The sequence below is a fragment of the Eurosta solidaginis genome, chromosome 1 (assembly GCF_040869045.1).
Source record: "Eurosta solidaginis isolate ZX-2024a chromosome 1, ASM4086904v1, whole genome shotgun sequence".
NCBI lineage: Eukaryota > Metazoa > Arthropoda > Insecta > Diptera > Tephritidae > Eurosta > Eurosta solidaginis.
The window spans coordinates 258,648,125-258,657,539 of NC_090319.1; positions in this window are offsets into that span (position 1 = coordinate 258,648,125).

Here is a 9,415-nt window from a genome sequence, read left to right on the forward strand (position 1 = left end):
GCTACTGATCGACAGATGGAATGCTTAAATCAAACTGATTCTAGCGCCTCTACTGTTGCTGCCTTTTATACTCTTTGGTTTCCTCGTTGCATCCTCTAGGCGCTTCCAGAATTTACTTACTATATAATTTACTGCTATAAAATTATAACTACAGATGCACGTGTATAGCTTCTCATATGCGCGTGTATTTGTGAGCGACACTTCCACAATTATAATTGCATTCTTTTGGGAGCATCTCAGATAAGATATATGCATGTGTTTGTGCGTTGCTTCTACGCTGCGTGTACGTACATATGTGTAGACATAATGATTGAATTATTGATGTGCATCAAGTCACTACTTAGCATCGGCTTAGAGATGATAGTATCCCCTAGTGCTGCTAGTATTCGTTACAATATTTTATAACTGTGAAAAATTTTAAAACCAACGAGTGGGAAAAATAATTTCACTTGCTGAGTGTGAAAGCACACTTATTCAAAGCAAATTTGCTTGTAATAAAAGTTGGAACTTGGCTACTTTTTCATGTCAGATGCGCCAGTGTCGCTTGATCTGCCGTTCTCCATACAAATACGTGTAATCTACTCATAGTGCATAAAATTTCGTTAAACGCAACGCCCTACCGCATTGCTTTTTTATCAACAACTAAACCACTACCACTACGATGATTTTAGTCTTACTAACACAGCCACAGTTTTAATTTTAATGACCACTGGTCTAAAGTCAATTTTTATAATAAAAAATAAATGGTTTTTCATTTAGCCAATAAATATAAGGACGTTGTTGGAAATAGTTACGCGCAATATGGGCTTTCTTGCCTTTCCTGCCTAATTTAAAAAATAGCTTGAGTGCAAGTTATGTTTCTCGAAAGCACTGAAGACTCCGTGAACCAAAAAAGGACTTTCGGTTTTCGAAAGATATTTCACTTCCACTGATTCTTTTAAAGTTGATCCATCCAAATGGTATAATGAGCCTGGATTTAAATAGGAATTCATGTTGTTAAGAATTTAACTGTTGTAAATGATGATTATATAAAATTAAATAATTTTGGGCAATTTTACTAGAAATATTCATACTTATAAAAAATAAGAATAAGTACTTTCTTTACAATATTCGATTCTTCTTCCAGTAATTGCTTGTCGAAAAAGGTAGGGTGAAACACAAATTTCAAATCATTTAGTTTCTTAAATTTTTTGTTATAATGTTATTTTAAAGTAAGTAGGTCTTTGATCCTTAAAAAAAATGTTTATAAAATGGGCGTGGTCCTTAACTAATGTGGGAGAAATATGTGACTTGATACGTCAATTGGCTCTGAAACACTGGAAAATGCTTGATTGTTTTAGTTTTCATTTTCTTCTTATAAATACACTACAGTAAAACAGCATACTTAGAACTAATAGAAGAAGATATTGTCGGGCATTATTTTCGAAAAATAAAAAAAGGGTTTCGACATTTTCAATTGCAATGTGCCACCCCTTAAGCTGGTGTAATCTGCCTAAGAGTTGCGATATTGATTACTTAATTTGAGGGGGCGGTATAATCTTTTTACGGAAATCAAATTTTTTAGACCACTCTAATGTGCATATGTAGTTTGGAGTTTTTGAGTTTGATTAAAAGCGCGCAAGAAGACTGAAATTACTCCGGACTTTTAATTTCTATACAATATTCGGTTGAGCTTCGGAGCTATTTTGTGTAGTTTTGGGACCGTGAAGGCAGTATTCCTGGGATAGTTTTTGGATTGCATAGTGTCGGCCTTGGAAACATTTCAGAATTGTTTTTGGATCATCTTGAGACTATTTTCGATTCATTTTGGAATCATTTGGAATCCATTACGGCATCAATTATTTTCGGCACGATTTTCGAAAAATTTCAGGATTTTTTCGGGCCGATAACTGGACTATATCAATGTTATTTTGGGATATTTTAATGATCAATTCGACTCTATATCCGAAAAATTTTGCAACTATTTCGGGACTATCACGGAACTGTTTCACGTCAATTTCGGCGTTACCTAGAACTATTTTTGCACAATTTCTTGATTATTTTCAGGCTTCTTTCGTGGCTATTTTGGTATAATTTTGGCAGCAATTTTTGACTATTTTTGGATTGCTTTAGGTTTCATTAGAAAAAGATTTCATAGGATCACTATTTTGGGAAATATTTTCGAACCGTTGGGTCATAAATCCAGAAATACATATTTCCGATTTTTTGTTTGGACTATCTCGGGATCATTTCATTGTGCCAAAACCATTTAGCCATGGTTTTCATAATCTATACGTTTATATTTTGAGATAATTTCAAGTCGTTGTTGTTGTATTAACTATAAAGACACTCCCCGAAGGTTTTGGGGAGTGTTATCGATGTTGATGGTCCTTTGCCGGATATAGAACCGGTACGTTCTGGTAACAAAGCAACATTAAAGTACTAGCCCGGCCATTTCGGGAACGATTACTATGACCACTTTCTAGGCCATAACGCGACCCTCCTCAACCCCCTAGTTCCTTGAGGAACTTGGGGTCGCCAGAGCCTCTCCTGCTACATATGTGTACTATGATAAATTCATATTTGTTACAGAATTCCCCTTGCGTAGGTGAGGTTGACAATTGAGTTGCGGAAGCTTTGAAGCTACAAAGCTTGGTATTGCGCTTATCAACCTCTTGAATCCCGAGATACTGATAATTTCATGACTTTCTTCGGTGCCACTTTTTTCTGTGTCTTTAAGAGATCATTTCGGGAATATCTCTGCACATCTTTCCAGGAGTATTGCGAGATTATCTTCAGAGTAATCTTATTTTGGAAATTGCTTTCGTTAACGTTTCTGGACTTTTTCCGGATAGTTTCGGAATTGTTTGGAGGATCATATCGGGACTTTTTAGAATAGTTTTGAGACTATTTTGGTTTCGCATTCGGGGTCATTTGGAAGTTGTTTCGATTACTTTTCGGAATCATTCGCTGGATTATTTCGTGATTATAATTATTTTAGAATGATTTTCCGTCAGTTTTTTCTACAAAATTCAACACTGAAGATGGCACAAAGCCGAAACCGATTTGTCTTCAAACCAAAATTGACAAGATATGTGGGAAAACCGTTTCAAAATAATGCTGACTTTGACTGTCGAAAAATAAACAACGAAGAATGGTTGGAGGATTGTTGGAATATAATTGAGGAAATATTGAGACTGTTTCAAGAGTATAGCCGTATTGTTGAGGCATTGCTTAGTTTTAATTTTGACACCATATCGTGATCATCTCGGAATCCATTCGGACTTATAGTAAGTTTTTTTTAGAGCAGAAAGCAGCGAAAGCCTAAAACTCTCACGCGCTAAGAACCATTTCCCTCCGGCATTTCCGATAAGTACTCCGACGGAAGGTGGGTTCTTTTGTTCCCTCCATATTTTGCGATTGAAAGGCCTTGTCTCCAATCCGCGCCCAGACAATCACTTGACTTGGAATTATTGCTCCCTCACTCCTAAGTATTAAATTGTATGGTTGCAGATGCCTTGTGTCCAATCCGTACTTGCGCTTTTACTAATCGGAGTCTTCATCTTCCCTCCACATTTCTTATATGAACATATTTTCTTTTATGCAGATCCCAAAAAGTGGTATCTTCTCCTATTAGGCATTGCAGTCCATACCCCGAGCGCTAAGAAGCTTCACTTCAAACTACACTTTACCGGCACTTTATTCAAAATTAATTTAAAGTGTGCAAGTGAATTCTAATTAATTGATTAATTTACTTTCAACTCCACTCAGATAAGTTTATATACATAATTTCTCTCGCTATTGCAATTTCTTTATTTTCTTTTATTACAAAAAGAAAAAAATACAATTTATACTGATTTTATTGCACACGCCATGGGCTCCCTCACTCCCTTCAAGCTTACCAGACACTCGTTGCTATAGTTACAGCTACTGACCAAACGTCGTCCACTTCAGGTCAAGTACTCAGTGTTCCGGGCCAGTTGCTCAGTTTAACTTTTTAATAGCTAGTATGTTGTTTTTATATTCAATGCACAGTCGCAATATATTGTATTATGAATGAGGCAAATGGGCTACTGGCCAACGTTGTTGTATTTTGTTGTATAGCGAAATTGTGAATAATGGCCTGCAAGGTGGGAGCGTTGCCTGCACCATAACCGCAGATGTCCTTCATAGTTACTGTTGTAGTTGTTGTTGGCGCTGCGAAAAAATTCTGCAATTAATTTCGAATAAAAATACTGTGTTTTATTTACTGAAGAGGTCAGCCGCGATATATGTTCATATATATTCATGTATACATATGTATGTATCCAGGTGTGTGTAATTTGGATGAAAGAGATGGGATGAGAGGTGAGGCCAGCGAAACGTTCAATTGCGCATTCTGCGCCAGCAGCATTGCACTTTTCGAGCTTCAGTTACAGACAATTTTTAATAATTTTTTCCAGCGTTTTATTATTTTATTTATTTAATTTTTTATTCGAATGAATTGCGAGGGCTTTATTTTCTATTTAGGTTTTGCAGCACTTATTCCATGGAAATGCACAGCACAGTGAAGCAAAAGTGCGTGTTACATGTGGCTTACGAATATATGTAGAGTTCCTTGCCAATCTACTATCTTAACCACTGACATGTGACATGTAAAAATGCCGATATATGTATGTACCTACAGCAGGTATATTGGTGCAGCGCGAGGGATTTCCCACCTGCTTCCTGCAAGTGGCAACTAAAAACTATCTTGTTTTCAATTGCCCCTACGCTCAGCATCTCACGGAGGTTTGAGCTGCCCTTTGTGGACAGAACTCTTTGGAAAATAGGGAATCCATATACTGGCCATGACTCTGGGGTCTGGTTCACGTATGGATCAAAATTTGATGACAGAAAAACAGGAGCTGGTATCGATGGGCCATATTTCAAGAAGTCGATATTAATGGGATGCTACCCCACTATTTTTCAGCCAAAAATCCATGCAATAGAAGTTTGCGGTAGGGAATTCCTATTCAGAGGCTTATCCTCGAGGGGTAACCTCAATATGTCTAACAGCCTTGCGTGCCCTCCAGTTGAACACAACAACTTATTGGCTAGTGAAGGAACGCATTGGAGTCTTAAATGTTTTTGGATTCAGAAACATGGTTCTGTTAGGACGGATTCCCGGGCATCAAGGACATGACGGCAATGAACAGGCAGACTACCCAGCCAAGCAGATTGCTATAGCCGCAGCCTAAGGTCCTGAGCCGTTTTGTGAACTCACACAGGGAAATAAAGCAGTTCAAACAAGACTGGATTGCATGCCCAGGTAAAAGGTATTCCAAATTGTTTATACTCCCAGCAAAAAGAGTATCAGCGAAACTCATTAATCTAAGCAGAGAGGATCTACGAACGCGACACTGTGGTCTACGATATCATCTTAGTAAGTTAAATCTCACCGACAATCAAATATGTCAGTTTTGTGAGCTAGAATGCGTTGCTCTGGCAAGGCAGAGACTCCCCCATCTAGTTGGCGTGACTCTTTATCCCCTCGTGATATGGAGTTAGCCTGAAGGGGTACTCAAATACATTAAAAGGCTCCACATAAGGTAAAAGTCTGAAAGGCCAATCAGAATAGATCTAAATAAAAGTCACAATGCATCGAGGCGTAGTAAAAATAATAACAACCTTGTTTGTTTCCCCACGTCAACAGCAGGTGAAAAACTGTTATCCATAGTATGGGCGCACACACCTAGGATTGGATAGGAGTAAAACTCTGAATGGTAGAGACGATTTAGGAAATGAGTAAGGACAACAGCCTTGATAAACTTACGTTGCAGATGGCTATCTGGTGTGAATGCCATCTGTCATCAAGACGCCGGGGATACATAGACGACGTCTATGTATGCTATGGGGATGAGAGAGAGAGAGTCCGAGCGCGCACTTAGAGGAGGTAAAGCAAAAGCAATTCCGGAGGCAGGTATAGGGTTACTGCGGCTTAAGGCCTGTCACAACTGGCGACTAAATTCCACATACCCGAATGTTCGACTCAACAAAAAAATATTTCCCGCTGTCGTCGGGTTAGTACCAGAAGGTGCTGCTACCGGAGCGTAGCCGTCTCATATCCGTCAAAGGACTTGCCGCATCCATAACACTATCTAAACCCTACGGGGATCGTTTTTGCGCATTAAACAACAACAACAACAAACAAAAGATTGAGGCAAGGATTGTCGCTTCCCAGTAGTTCAAAACCTGAAGGCCGAAAGGAGGCGCCAAAAGGAATGACAAAAGTGCAAATATAACATCCGTGAGCGCCCAATGCAAAAAAGAATTAAATCAGATGGAACTGCAGGCAACTTTTAACTTTCCTTTGGAGTTGCAAATAGCCATCATTGACCAAATCCACACAGGAAAATACAACGTCGGAATGATGTCTACTGGTAGAAGGTACGTAACTGAAGGTTATTCTACTGCAGTTTCTTTATCGACGAAGACACTCCCTGACGATTTTGAGGTGTGTTACCGGTGTTTGTGTTCCTTTGCCCTCTGCAGAAACAGTACGTCCCCGTAACTAGTACCATTGGGGTATTAACATGGTCATCTCGGGATCACCGAAGATCCTGGGTTCACGCTTCGGGCAAAGCAACACCAAAATTTTAGAAATAACGTTTTTCAGTTAAAAGAAAATTATTCTAAGCGGGGTCGCCGCCCCTTTCTGCTATGAAAAGCTCTGAATAAAAACTTATCTGACTTGCAGATGCCGTTCTGAGTCGGCATAAAACAAGTAGTTCCCGTCCCACCAATTTGTAGGAAAAATTAAAAAAGAGCGGGACGCAAATTAGAAGCGAAGCTCGGCCTAAAATCTCTCCGGAGGTTATCGCGCCTTACATTTATTTTTTTTTTTATCTCGGGAACGATGTGCCCACGTTGAATCTTCTAGGTCATGGATGGAGGCAGACTTGAAGTCGCTTTGTGTCGCCGATTGAAGTTAGTTAAACAGGAATAGCTGGCGTAATTTGGTACAGAATCACTTTAGCGATGCAGCGCCAAATTTTTATGGGTTATGGGCCCTTCAACTTCAAATCTGATACCATTATGACTAGAGATGTAATTTTTTCTATTTTAATAATCCCGGTATTTTCAATATCCTTCGATTGCAGTTTTTTTTAATTTTTTATTACAAAATAAAATTATTTTTTTGGTTACAAAACAAAATATAATAAATTTGCATTTTTATTTATATTGTCACGGATATTAGCATCACTAAGCTATACCATCACTAAGGCGATGCTAAGGCCATGCTAAGCGGTATTTACGTCAATAATCAAATCATATATACACATATATAAGGCAGCCGTGAGATGTCACACACAGATGCATTTACTTATACGCCTATGTGTGTGCGAGAGACTGTAAACTACAAACTCACTTACATCTGAGAGACGCTGAAAAGTAGACAATTCTAAACAAGTAGAAACTATATAAGAACTATAAACCCACGAAATAGTTGGTAAGTTCTGGAAATAGAAGAGCCTAGATGTATGCAGCGTAAACTATAAAAGCGGCGTAGGCGAGTAAGAAGTAATTCAGTTTGATTTGAGTTGTCAAGCAGTTTCGATTAAGACGATATCTAGCGAGCAATAGCAGTATTATTTTGAAAGTCAGTTTCATTTAAGCTATCAGTTTGGTTATTAAGCCAGCTAATTGCAAAGTATAAGTGTTATTGTGAATTACTTTAATAAAGGCCATTTTTCCATTATTCAATATTGGAGGTATTTATTCAACAGTTTAGTGATTCGAACTTAGTAGAAGGGCAAATAAGAGGATTTGCAAGTAAATTCGTTACAATATTATATTGCTTCCTTGCTACAAAGGCGACATGTCGGCCGCATTTTTTATATTTCGTAAGATGTTACAAGTCCCGGAAAACTTGTGGTTTATATTAAATAATACCGGGATTTTCGGGACCTAAAAAGGCCGAGATTCTGGGATTGGCATTCCAAGTTGTGATTGTGGCCGAATTCGCAGTTAAAAACTAAAGCCTAAATTTAGAACTATTTGCTTGTTTAAGTATTTCTGTTCTTTTTTTTTTAAACTAAACTCCCGTACCAAGTTCCTTCAAATATTCTTTGAAAAACTCATTGAAATAAAAAAGAAGTCCATTGAATAAAATAAACTTTAAGGGTATTTAAAACCCCACCCCGAAATGTTCCTCGCTTTACGCTGTCACACGGCGAGAAGTTCCAGTATATATCTGATTCTAACCACTGTTCTACATCCACGAACTCCACCTCAAATAACAGGACAAAAATAAATATGTAAATAAATATTCTTTTACATTTCCATGCAATCGAAAGCTTAGTAGGTAATAAATATAAAAGAAGAAACTTACGTTTTAAACATTCAACATCAGAAGAAAGGAACCATTGGCCTTTTTCATATTTCTCCACTCTTTTTATTCAGAACAAAAACAAAAACAACAAAATATTAAACTGCTTGCCATGGCTATTCAAAAACGCTATATTCTACATCAATTGTTGTTGTTTTTGTATATATTGTTAGGATTGTTGTAATTGTACATATTCCTATTTTGGTCAATGGGCATTAAATTGTGTAGAAAAATACGTAAACTAAGTTTTTGGTTTGGGGCTGCTTTTATTTTATTTATGTGTTCCTTTTTTTCAATTCTGTTCAAAAATATGTGTGTGCCTGCTTTTAAAAACGTGTATTATTTTGAGTGCTGGAGAAGGCACAATTTTTAACTGTTTTCCCAATAAATTGTGTGGTGATGGTTTGAAACTTTTATTTTTGAACCGTGCCTGCATTTAAGGGCGAAACTTTTGCAATTTCGTATAAAAAAGAAAAAACAAAAACGTTTTCTGTTTATTCCATAGCTGAATGCATTCAACGAAGCGCAATTTGAACAAAACAGTTACTTTGAATGTAGTTTAAAAACGTAAGAAAAAAATTTATATATTTCTATGTAGCTTATATGCAAACAAAGTAATTTGTTAGAAAATATTTACTCAAAATATTTGATGGTCTTTGTTAAAATAGTTTTTTTTTTTTGCAACTTTTTAAGTTACGACTGTTTCTTTTGAAATTAAATGTTTCTAAATTTCCCTTTGTATAGGGAATTTTTAAATGAAATGTGTTAGAATTGAGAAGCAACACTGCTCAAAAACATTTAATACGAAAAAAAATATGTGAAATCCTATTTTTTTTAATTTTAAATATGGGCAAATAACCTAAGTCACAACACCTTTTTAACACGCTTATATTAGCTTCACTTGTATGCATGCTTGTTTGTAACTAGGCTAGGCTAGGCGCGCAGAGAGTTAGACGCATCTAGCGGCAATTATTGAAGACCCGCGGCAGTGGTTGAATAACTCGTTACAGAGCGTGTCCCTTCAAAAAACGCGAGTACTCCATAAGTAGTGTAAGGAATACTCCTTTAGGAGTATAGGAGTGTTCC